General features: G+C 64.0%; 3 pseudogenes; all 3 read left to right on the top strand.

Annotated features, from left to right (window-relative positions):
- Positions 1-2,922: 2,922 nt before the first annotated feature.
- Positions 2,923-3,041, top strand: LOC142862793 (uncharacterized; annotated as a pseudogene).
- Positions 3,042-6,445: 3,404 nt separating this feature from the next.
- On the top strand, positions 6,446-6,564 carry LOC142862792 (uncharacterized; annotated as a pseudogene).
- A 3,400-nt stretch (positions 6,565-9,964) lies between these two features.
- Positions 9,965-10,083, top strand: LOC142862791 (uncharacterized; annotated as a pseudogene).
- The last annotated feature ends 2,171 nt before the right edge of the window (positions 10,084-12,254 follow it).

Raw genomic sequence — 12,254 nt, 5'->3', positions numbered from 1 at the left:
ATTTCCTTTTCTCTCTCTCTCCGAGCAGATCATGGGAGTCCACGTATTGAGGTGACATGTATTGCCCGTGCCCCCCTCCCCCCCGTTTTCTGATTCATTTATTTCTCATTTTCTCCCAGCGTATGGTGGGGGTACCAATGTTAAGGTCAGCTGCATCGCCCTGTCCCCGCCTCCCCCCTCGGGTCAGAGCTTCAAGTGCGCCCATGCCCCGGTTGGTGCGCACCCACCCCATTCCTAATGGATGTGCACGCCCATCCCCTCCCCACGCCCGCCCGACACCCACCCGATGAAGGCGATTCCTCTGTGTCCACTTAGGTGTCCATCGGTTCCTACCAATCTGCCGGCGAGCGCGCGCACGTGGCGCTCTTGTGTCCGTTCTTGGGACACTTGGCTTACTGGAACGGGTTCCAGCTCTGGCCGGGAGAACACGAGAGGTGCCCTCTCACCGCTGTTCCTCATAGCTGAACGGCACTCCGTGGTGTCCACGCGCCACATTTCATTAATGCACCCGTGGATCGATGGGCACTCGGGGCGCTTCCACATCTTTGCGATTGTGAATGGCGCCCTAACTGTAACCCTGACCCCTACCCAGCCCAGTCTCCTCTGCCCCAGCCTGAGGCGCTCCTCCCCCGCCAGGCCCGTCACTGTCCTGGTCCCCTGCCTGACCGGCTCCTTCCCGCCCGGCCTGTCACCGTCCTCTGCCCCTGCGTGACACGCTCCTCCCCGCCCGGCCCATCACCTTGGCCCCTGCCTGACTCGCTCCTCCCCACCTCGGGCTCCTCCGTCGCCTGGGCCTTCCAAGGGCTTGGTGTGGACGCTGCTTCCAGGAAGCCCTCCAGGAACCCGGCAGCAGGGCGGCCGCAGCAGTCTCGCGCGGGGCACGTGCCCCCACTGTGCCGCGGGGGCCCAGCCTGGTGTCTTCTCTGAGGCCCTGCGGCTGCCGCTCCCCGCGAGGGGAGAGCCGTGGAGGTGGGGACCGCCTCCTGGTGGGGACGTACACCCAGCTCTCCGCCGCGTCGGATTCCGGGGCTCTCTGTCCTGCCTGCCCGGAGGCCCAGCTGGCCTGCGGGTCCTTAGAGTGGCAGAAACGTCCTCAAGCTGATATTGCCAGTCAGGTGGGTGTCTGCACTTTTGTGCCGGGCACCCCGGGGAGGCCCAGGGGCTGGCTGGACAACGCGGCCTGCTGGGGGTCGGGGGTGCGCTTTGGAGGAGCAACCGATGCCCTTTGGACTTTGCTAGCAGCGTCTGAGGTGTCTCTGAGCCCTGCTCCATGTCGGGGAGAGGAGGAGGAGCAGGAGGAGGAGGAGGAGGAGGAGGAGGTGGCAGGGGCCGTGACCTACAGTCGTGTTCCCGGGGTGGCACGGCATGTGGCTTCTTCCACAGGCTGCTTGGCCTGGGCTCCCTGCACCTGGGCCTTTGGAGGACTGGCCCTGTTCTTGCCGACACTTCCTGCAGGGACCCAGAGCTGGGAGGTTGCATCTCCCAGACCTGGGTCGGGCAGAGCCCCAGCGGGCCATGCCCACAACCTCTCTCAGCACGGGTCCCCCAGAAGGCTTCTTTGGGACCAGGATTCTCTTGCGGGTGACTGTTTAAGGTCTGGCCCCTGGGTGGAGGGGCACCAGGAGTAGAGGAGCAGGAAGGGGAAGGGGGTGGCCAGGCGAGGGGACACTTTGAGGCCAAGTCCAAGCTTCAGCCTGATCCTCCTGGGAACCCCGGGGTGTACATCACACCTCCTGGTTGTCCTGCTCTGAGACCGGGACCCGGGCTTCGCATTTTCACAGCAGCCAGTCGTGGGCTGAGGACACCTGGGGCGTTGGGAACTCCCTGGCTTCTCCTTGGTTTAACATCTGAGCTGCTTGTGAATCGAGCCGCCACACACGCCCGAGTGCAGGTGTCTTCTGCACAGACTGTGGGCCTCGCTCTTCTGAATGCCGCTAGCTCGCCACCCACCCACGGGTGAACCTGGTCAGGGTACTTTCTCTAATGAGCAGACTCTGACCCCGGCGGGCTACCGGTGTTTTCATTTGCTCCTTTCTTTCTTCCATTTCGGGAAAGGCTTCCTTACTGGGTTTGGAAATCTCCTGTGCCTTTCCTCGCCTATTCTGTCAGCTTTAAATTTCTCTTTCAGTTGCCACCCTCACAGATGTATTAGGAAACTCTTTTCGGTGCATTCATTAGTGAAATGACCCAGATGAAGCTCGAATCCAATAGCTAATCGCCGATTTTTAGCAAGTCCACACCCCGGGGTGGTTGGGGTCCAATCCACCCCGGGCCAGGCCCAGGCCCCTTGGACCGGGCCAGAGAAGGACACAGAGCAGGGTCCGGCCCCCACGGTAGCGGTGCCCGCAGTTCTCCAAGGGCTTGGGGGTTTTCCAGAGGGAGGAGACAGAGGGGATTGATTTCTTCAGAGCCCCCCAAACCACCCCACCCCACCCCACCCCACCCCACCCCACCCCACCCATGGGACACATCCCGAGAGACGCCCCTACACTCGCTCCCCTCCCCCATGCGCTGTGCCCCAGCCCTGGCCCTGGGGAATAGGCGGCAGCCCACGCACAGGGCGGGGGGCACAGCTGAAAGGGTTTGTGGGGGAGGGCGGCCCCTGGCTGGGGGCAAAGGTCGAGCGCCCCGCGCGCGCGCGCGTGCGCAGTCAGCAGCGGCGGCGCGCTGGGGGTGGGGGGCGGGTAGGTGAAGGAGGCGAGGCGAGGAGAGGAGGGGGGCTGGAAGGTCTCCACCTTGGCGGGTCCACCCGTGGAGGCCCATCTCGCGCGCGCGCGCACGCGTGTGTGTGTGTGTGTGTGTGGACAGCCCCCCACGCCGCCCCGCCCCTCTCCCCAGTCCCGCGGAGCCCGCCGGACCCGGCCGGCGAGGGGAAGCGCAGAGAGGCTCGGCTTCTTGAGCGGGGCAGGGGCGCCCTCCACCGTCTCCGGCCAAGCCGGCCTGAACGCGCCCGGTCTCGTCTGATCTCCGAAGCTAAGCAGGGTCGGGCCTGGTTAGTACTTGGATGGGAGACCGCCCGGGAATACCGGGTGCCGTAGGCTTTTGTTTTTTTTGTTTTTTGCCTCTTGTTCTGTCCCCTTTCTGGGAGCGCGGCGGCGGCGGTCCGGGGGATCACCCCCACCCTCAGCGCCCGTCGCGGTGCCTGGCGCCCCAGCCCGCACCGTGGGGCCTCCTCTTGTCCCGAGCCGTGACACCGCCGCCACGCGGCAGCATGCGTGGCATCTGGACTGTCAGGTGTCAGACCAAAGGTCTGGTCTGTGGGAACCGACACGCTGGAGGAAACCTTGAGAGGCTGAGAGGGGAGGGAGTTCCAGGAGAATTCCAGGACGTCATTTTGAGCGAGTATGTGACCAGAACTCGTCCCGTTGCTTTTGGGGTTCTACGGGCTACACGTAGGAATCTTTGGTGGTGGCACTGGATGTTGGGGGATCCGGAGTCACACGCAGACCTGCTCCACAGGCCTCATTTTACTTTTCTTTTCGGATTCATTTTCTGAAAAGGTGTCTCTTATCTCTATGATTACATTTCCTTTTCTCTCTCTCTCCGAGCAGATCATGGGAGTCCACGTATTGAGGTGACATGTATTGCCCGTGCCCCCCTCCCCCCCGTTTTCTGATTCATTTATTTCTCATTTTCTCCCAGCGTATGGTGGGGGTACCAATGTTAAGGTCAGCTGCATCGCCCTGTCCCCGCCTCCCCCCTCGGGTCAGAGCTTCAAGTGCGCCCATGCCCCGGTTGGTGCGCACCCACCCCATTCCTAATGGATGTGCACGCCCATCCCCTCCCCACGCCCGCCCGACACCCACCCGATGAAGGCGATTCCTCTGTGTCCACTTAGGTGTCCATCGGTTCCTACCAATCTGCCGGCGAGCGCGCGCACGTGGCGCTCTTGTGTCCGTTCTTGGGACACTTGGCTTACTGGAACGGGTTCCAGCTCTGGCCGGGAGAACACGAGAGGTGCCCTCTCACCGCTGTTCCTCATAGCTGAACGGCACTCCGTGGTGTCCACGCGCCACATTTCATTAATGCACCCGTGGATCGATGGGCACTCGGGGCGCTTCCACATCTTTGCGATTGTGAATGGCGCCCTAACTGTAACCCTGACCCCTACCCAGCCCAGTCTCCTCTGCCCCAGCCTGAGGCGCTCCTCCCCCGCCAGGCCCGTCACTGTCCTGGTCCCCTGCCTGACCGGCTCCTTCCCGCCCGGCCTGTCACCGTCCTCTGCCCCTGCGTGACACGCTCCTCCCCGCCCGGCCCATCACCTTGGCCCCTGCCTGACTCGCTCCTCCCCACCTCGGGCTCCTCCGTCGCCTGGGCCTTCCAAGGGCTTGGTGTGGACGCTGCTTCCAGGAAGCCCTCCAGGAACCCGGCAGCAGGGCGGCCGCAGCAGTCTCGCGCGGGGCACGTGCCCCCACTGTGCCGCGGGGGCCCAGCCTGGTGTCTTCTCTGAGGCCCTGCGGCTGCCGCTCCCCGCGAGGGGAGAGCCGTGGAGGTGGGGACCGCCTCCTGGTGGGGACGTACACCCAGCTCTCCGCCGCGTCGGATTCCGGGGCTCTCTGTCCTGCCTGCCCGGAGGCCCAGCTGGCCTGCGGGTCCTTAGAGTGGCAGAAACGTCCTCAAGCTGATATTGCCAGTCAGGTGGGTGTCTGCACTTTTGTGCCGGGCACCCCGGGGAGGCCCAGGGGCTGGCTGGACAACGCGGCCTGCTGGGGGTCGGGGGTGCGCTTTGGAGGAGCAACCGATGCCCTTTGGACTTTGCTAGCAGCGTCTGAGGTGTCTCTGAGCCCTGCTCCATGTCGGGGAGAGGAGGAGGAGCAGGAGGAGGAGGAGGAGGAGGAGGAGGTGGCAGGGGCCGTGACCTACAGTCGTGTTCCCGGGGTGGCACGGCATGTGGCTTCTTCCACAGGCTGCTTGGCCTGGGCTCCCTGCACCTGGGCCTTTGGAGGACTGGCCCTGTTCTTGCCGACACTTCCTGCAGGGACCCAGAGCTGGGAGGTTGCATCTCCCAGACCTGGGTCGGGCAGAGCCCCAGCGGGCCATGCCCACAACCTCTCTCAGCACGGGTCCCCCAGAAGGCTTCTTTGGGACCAGGATTCTCTTGCGGGTGACTGTTTAAGGTCTGGCCCCTGGGTGGAGGGGCACCAGGAGTAGAGGAGCAGGAAGGGGAAGGGGGTGGCCAGGCGAGGGGACACTTTGAGGCCAAGTCCAAGCTTCAGCCTGATCCTCCTGGGAACCCCGGGGTGTACATCACACCTCCTGGTTGTCCTGCTCTGAGACCGGGACCCGGGCTTCGCATTTTCACAGCAGCCAGTCGTGGGCTGAGGACACCTGGGGCGTTGGGAACTCCCTGGCTTCTCCTTGGTTTAACATCTGAGCTGCTTGTGAATCGAGCCGCCACACACGCCCGAGTGCAGGTGTCTTCTGCACAGACTGTGGGCCTCGCTCTTCTGAATGCCGCTAGCTCGCCACCCACCCACGGGTGAACCTGGTCAGGGTACTTTCTCTAATGAGCAGACTCTGACCCCGGCGGGCTACCGGTGTTTTCATTTGCTCCTTTCTTTCTTCCATTTCGGGAAAGGCTTCCTTACTGGGTTTGGAAATCTCCTGTGCCTTTCCTCGCCTATTCTGTCAGCTTTAAATTTCTCTTTCAGTTGCCACCCTCACAGATGTATTAGGAAACTCTTTTCGGTGCATTCATTAGTGAAATGACCCAGATGAAGCTCGAATCCAATAGCTAATCGCCGATTTTTAGCAAGTCCACACCCCGGGGTGGTTGGGGTCCAATCCACCCCGGGCCAGGCCCAGGCCCCTTGGACCGGGCCAGAGAAGGACACAGAGCAGGGTCCGGCCCCCACGGTAGCGGTGCCCGCAGTTCTCCAAGGGCTTGGGGGTTTTCCAGAGGGAGGAGACAGAGGGGATTGATTTCTTCAGAGCCCCCCAAACCACCCCACCCCACCCCACCCCACCCCACCCCACCCCACCCATGGGACACATCCCGAGAGACGCCCCTACACTCGCTCCCCTCCCCCATGCGCTGTGCCCCAGCCCTGGCCCTGGGGAATAGGCGGCAGCCCACGCACAGGGCGGGGGGCACAGCTGAAAGGGTTTGTGGGGGAGGGCGGCCCCTGGCTGGGGGCAAAGGTCGAGCGCCCCGCGCGCGCGCGCGTGCGCAGTCAGCAGCGGCGGCGCGCTGGGGGTGGGGGGCGGGTAGGTGAAGGAGGCGAGGCGAGGAGAGGAGGGGGGCTGGAAGGTCTCCACCTTGGCGGGTCCACCCGTGGAGGCCCATCTCGCGCGCGCGCGCACGCGTGTGTGTGTGTGTGTGTGTGGACAGCCCCCCACGCCGCCCCGCCCCTCTCCCCAGTCCCGCGGAGCCCGCCGGACCCGGCCGGCGAGGGGAAGCGCAGAGAGGCTCGGCTTCTTGAGCGGGGCAGGGGCGCCCTCCACCGTCTCCGGCCAAGCCGGCCTGAACGCGCCCGGTCTCGTCTGATCTCCGAAGCTAAGCAGGGTCGGGCCTGGTTAGTACTTGGATGGGAGACCGCCCGGGAATACCGGGTGCCGTAGGCTTTTGTTTTTTTTGTTTTTTGCCTCTTGTTCTGTCCCCTTTCTGGGAGCGCGGCGGCGGCGGTCCGGGGGATCACCCCCACCCTCAGCGCCCGTCGCGGTGCCTGGCGCCCCAGCCCGCACCGTGGGGCCTCCTCTTGTCCCGAGCCGTGACACCGCCGCCACGCGGCAGCATGCGTGGCATCTGGACTGTCAGGTGTCAGACCAAAGGTCTGGTCTGTGGGAACCGACACGCTGGAGGAAACCTTGAGAGGCTGAGAGGGGAGGGAGTTCCAGGAGAATTCCAGGACGTCATTTTGAGCGAGTATGTGACCAGAACTCGTCCCGTTGCTTTTGGGGTTCTACGGGCTACACGTAGGAATCTTTGGTGGTGGCACTGGATGTTGGGGGATCCGGAGTCACACGCAGACCTGCTCCACAGGCCTCATTTTACTTTTCTTTTCGGATTCATTTTCTGAAAAGGTGTCTCTTATCTCTATGATTACATTTCCTTTTCTCTCTCTCTCCGAGCAGATCATGGGAGTCCACGTATTGAGGTGACATGTATTGCCCGTGCCCCCCTCCCCCCCGTTTTCTGATTCATTTATTTCTCATTTTCTCCCAGCGTATGGTGGGGGTACCAATGTTAAGGTCAGCTGCATCGCCCTGTCCCCGCCTCCCCCCTCGGGTCAGAGCTTCAAGTGCGCCCATGCCCCGGTTGGTGCGCACCCACCCCATTCCTAATGGATGTGCACGCCCATCCCCTCCCCACGCCCGCCCGACACCCACCCGATGAAGGCGATTCCTCTGTGTCCACTTAGGTGTCCATCGGTTCCTACCAATCTGCCGGCGAGCGCGCGCACGTGGCGCTCTTGTGTCCGTTCTTGGGACACTTGGCTTACTGGAACGGGTTCCAGCTCTGGCCGGGAGAACACGAGAGGTGCCCTCTCACCGCTGTTCCTCATAGCTGAACGGCACTCCGTGGTGTCCACGCGCCACATTTCATTAATGCACCCGTGGATCGATGGGCACTCGGGGCGCTTCCACATCTTTGCGATTGTGAATGGCGCCCTAACTGTAACCCTGACCCCTACCCAGCCCAGTCTCCTCTGCCCCAGCCTGAGGCGCTCCTCCCCCGCCAGGCCCGTCACTGTCCTGGTCCCCTGCCTGACCGGCTCCTTCCCGCCCGGCCTGTCACCGTCCTCTGCCCCTGCGTGACACGCTCCTCCCCGCCCGGCCCATCACCTTGGCCCCTGCCTGACTCGCTCCTCCCCACCTCGGGCTCCTCCGTCGCCTGGGCCTTCCAAGGGCTTGGTGTGGACGCTGCTTCCAGGAAGCCCTCCAGGAACCCGGCAGCAGGGCGGCCGCAGCAGTCTCGCGCGGGGCACGTGCCCCCACTGTGCCGCGGGGGCCCAGCCTGGTGTCTTCTCTGAGGCCCTGCGGCTGCCGCTCCCCGCGAGGGGAGAGCCGTGGAGGTGGGGACCGCCTCCTGGTGGGGACGTACACCCAGCTCTCCGCCGCGTCGGATTCCGGGGCTCTCTGTCCTGCCTGCCCGGAGGCCCAGCTGGCCTGCGGGTCCTTAGAGTGGCAGAAACGTCCTCAAGCTGATATTGCCAGTCAGGTGGGTGTCTGCACTTTTGTGCCGGGCACCCCGGGGAGGCCCAGGGGCTGGCTGGACAACGCGGCCTGCTGGGGGTCGGGGGTGCGCTTTGGAGGAGCAACCGATGCCCTTTGGACTTTGCTAGCAGCGTCTGAGGTGTCTCTGAGCCCTGCTCCATGTCGGGGAGAGGAGGAGGAGCAGGAGGAGGAGGAGGAGGAGGAGGAGGTGGCAGGGGCCGTGACCTACAGTCGTGTTCCCGGGGTGGCACGGCATGTGGCTTCTTCCACAGGCTGCTTGGCCTGGGCTCCCTGCACCTGGGCCTTTGGAGGACTGGCCCTGTTCTTGCCGACACTTCCTGCAGGGACCCAGAGCTGGGAGGTTGCATCTCCCAGACCTGGGTCGGGCAGAGCCCCAGCGGGCCATGCCCACAACCTCTCTCAGCACGGGTCCCCCAGAAGGCTTCTTTGGGACCAGGATTCTCTTGCGGGTGACTGTTTAAGGTCTGGCCCCTGGGTGGAGGGGCACCAGGAGTAGAGGAGCAGGAAGGGGAAGGGGGTGGCCAGGCGAGGGGACACTTTGAGGCCAAGTCCAAGCTTCAGCCTGATCCTCCTGGGAACCCCGGGGTGTACATCACACCTCCTGGTTGTCCTGCTCTGAGACCGGGACCCGGGCTTCGCATTTTCACAGCAGCCAGTCGTGGGCTGAGGACACCTGGGGCGTTGGGAACTCCCTGGCTTCTCCTTGGTTTAACATCTGAGCTGCTTGTGAATCGAGCCGCCACACACGCCCGAGTGCAGGTGTCTTCTGCACAGACTGTGGGCCTCGCTCTTCTGAATGCCGCTAGCTCGCCACCCACCCACGGGTGAACCTGGTCAGGGTACTTTCTCTAATGAGCAGACTCTGACCCCGGCGGGCTACCGGTGTTTTCATTTGCTCCTTTCTTTCTTCCATTTCGGGAAAGGCTTCCTTACTGGGTTTGGAAATCTCCTGTGCCTTTCCTCGCCTATTCTGTCAGCTTTAAATTTCTCTTTCAGTTGCCACCCTCACAGATGTATTAGGAAACTCTTTTCGGTGCATTCATTAGTGAAATGACCCAGATGAAGCTCGAATCCAATAGCTAATCGCCGATTTTTAGCAAGTCCACACCCCGGGGTGGTTGGGGTCCAATCCACCCCGGGCCAGGCCCAGGCCCCTTGGACCGGGCCAGAGAAGGACACAGAGCAGGGTCCGGCCCCCACGGTAGCGGTGCCCGCAGTTCTCCAAGGGCTTGGGGGTTTTCCAGAGGGAGGAGACAGAGGGGATTGATTTCTTCAGAGCCCCCCAAACCACCCCACCCCACCCCACCCCACCCCACCCCACCCCACCCATGGGACACATCCCGAGAGACGCCCCTACACTCGCTCCCCTCCCCCATGCGCTGTGCCCCAGCCCTGGCCCTGGGGAATAGGCGGCAGCCCACGCACAGGGCGGGGGGCACAGCTGAAAGGGTTTGTGGGGGAGGGCGGCCCCTGGCTGGGGGCAAAGGTCGAGCGCCCCGCGCGCGCGTGCGCAGTCAGCAGCGGCGGCGCGCTGGGGGTGGGGGGCGGGTAGGTGAAGGAGGCGAGGCGAGGAGAGGAGGGGGGCTGGAAGGTCTCCACCTTGGCGGGTCCACCCGTGGAGGCCCATCTCGCGCGCGCGCGCACGCGTGTGTGTGTGTGTGTGTGTGGACAGCCCCCCACGCCGCCCCGCCCCTCTCCCCAGTCCCGCGGAGCCCGCCGGACCCGGCCGGCGAGGGGAAGCGCAGAGAGGCTCGGCTTCTTGAGCGGGGCAGGGGCGCCCTCCACCGTCTCCGGCCAAGCCGGCCTGAACGCGCCCGGTCTCGTCTGATCTCCGAAGCTAAGCAGGGTCGGGCCTGGTTAGTACTTGGATGGGAGACCGCCCGGGAATACCGGGTGCCGTAGGCTTTTGTTTTTTTTGTTTTTTGCCTCTTGTTCTGTCCCCTTTCTGGGAGCGCGGCGGCGGCGGTCCGGGGGATCACCCCCACCCTCAGCGCCCGTCGCGGTGCCTGGCGCCCCAGCCCGCACCGTGGGGCCTCCTCTTGTCCCGAGCCGTGACACCGCCGCCACGCGGCAGCATGCGTGGCATCTGGACTGTCAGGTGTCAGACCAAAGGTCTGGTCTGTGGGAACCGACACGCTGGAGGAAACCTTGAGAGGCTGAGAGGGGAGGGAGTTCCAGGAGAATTCCAGGACGTCATTTTGAGCGAGTATGTGACCAGAACTCGTCCCGTTGCTTTTGGGGTTCTACGGGCTACACGTAGGAATCTTTGGTGGTGGCACTGGATGTTGGGGGATCCGGAGTCACACGCAGACCTGCTCCACAGGCCTCATTTTACTTTTCTTTTCGGATTCATTTTCTGAAAAGGTGTCTCTTATCTCTATGATTACATTTCCTTTTCTCTCTCTCTCCGAGCAGATCATGGGAGTCCACGTATTGAGGTGACATGTATTGCCCGTGCCCCCCTCCCCCCCGTTTTCTGATTCATTTATTTCTCATTTTCTCCCAGCGTATGGTGGGGGTACCAATGTTAAGGTCAGCTGCATCGCCCTGTCCCCGCCTCCCCCCTCGGGTCAGAGCTTCAAGTGCGCCCATGCCCCGGTTGGTGCGCACCCACCCCATTCCTAATGGATGTGCACGCCCATCCCCTCCCCACGCCCGCCCGACACCCACCCGATGAAGGCGATTCCTCTGTGTCCACTTAGGTGTCCATCGGTTCCTACCAATCTGCCGGCGAGCGCGCGCACGTGGCGCTCTTGTGTCCGTTCTTGGGACACTTGGCTTACTGGAACGGGTTCCAGCTCTGGCCGGGAGAACACGAGAGGTGCCCTCTCACCGCTGTTCCTCATAGCTGAACGGCACTCCGTGGTGTCCACGCGCCACATTTCATTAATGCACCCGTGGATCGATGGGCACTCGGGGCGCTTCCACATCTTTGCGATTGTGAATGGCGCCCTAACTGTAACCCTGACCCCTACCCAGCCCAGTCTCCTCTGCCCCAGCCTGAGGCGCTCCTCCCCCGCCAGGCCCGTCACTGTCCTGGTCCCCTGCCTGACCGGCTCCTTCCCGCCCGGCCTGTCACCGTCCTCTGCCCCTGCGTGACACGCTCCTCCCCGCCCGGCCCATCACCTTGGCCCCTGCCTGACTCGCTCCTCCCCACCTCGGGCTCCTCCGTCGCCTGGGCCTTCCAAGGGCTTGGTGTGGACGCTGCTTCCAGGAAGCCCTCCAGGAACCCGGCAGCAGGGCGGCCGCAGCAGTCTCGCGCGGGGCACGTGCCCCCACTGTGCCGCGGGGGCCCAGCCTGGTGTCTTCTCTGAGGCCCTGCGGCTGCCGCTCCCCGCGAGGGGAGAGCCGTGGAGGTGGGGACCGCCTCCTGGTGGGGACGTACACCCAGCTCTCCGCCGCGTCGGATTCCGGGGCTCTCTGTCCTGCCTGCCCGGAGGCCCAGCTGGCCTGCGGGTCCTTAGAGTGGCAGAAACGTCCTCAAGCTGATATTGCCAGTCAGGTGGGTGTCTGCACTTTTGTGCCGGGCACCCCGGGGAGGCCCAGGGGCTGGCTGGACAACGCGGCCTGCTGGGGGTCGGGGGTGCGCTTTGGAGGAGCAACCGATGCCCTTTGGACTTTGCTAGCAGCGTCTGAGGTGTCTCTGAGCCCTGCTCCATGTCGGGGAGAGGAGGAGGAGCAGGAGGAGGAGGAGGAGGAGGAGGAGGTGGCAGGGGCCGTGACCTACAGTCGTGTTCCCGGGGTGGCACGGCATGTGGCTTCTTCCACAGGCTGCTTGGCCTGGGCTCCCTGCACCTGGGCCTTTGGAGGACTGGCCCTGTTCTTGCCGACACTTCCTGCAGGGACCCAGAGCTGGGAGGTTGCATCTCCCAGACCTGGGTCGGGCAGAGCCCCAGCGGGCCATGCCCACAACCTCTCTCAGCACGGGTCCCCCAGAAGGCTTCTTTGGGACCAGGATTCTCTTGCGGGTGACTGTTTAAGGTCTGGCCCCTGGGTGGAGGGGCACCAGGAGTAGAGGAGCAGGAAGGGGAAGGGGGTGGCCAGGCGAGGGGACACTTTGAGGCCAAGTCCAAGCT

The sequence above is a fragment of the Microcebus murinus genome, chromosome 20 (genome assembly GCF_040939455.1).
Source record: "Microcebus murinus isolate Inina chromosome 20, M.murinus_Inina_mat1.0, whole genome shotgun sequence".
NCBI lineage: Eukaryota > Metazoa > Chordata > Mammalia > Primates > Cheirogaleidae > Microcebus > Microcebus murinus.
This window is presented reverse-complemented; position numbering and strand designations above follow the sequence as displayed.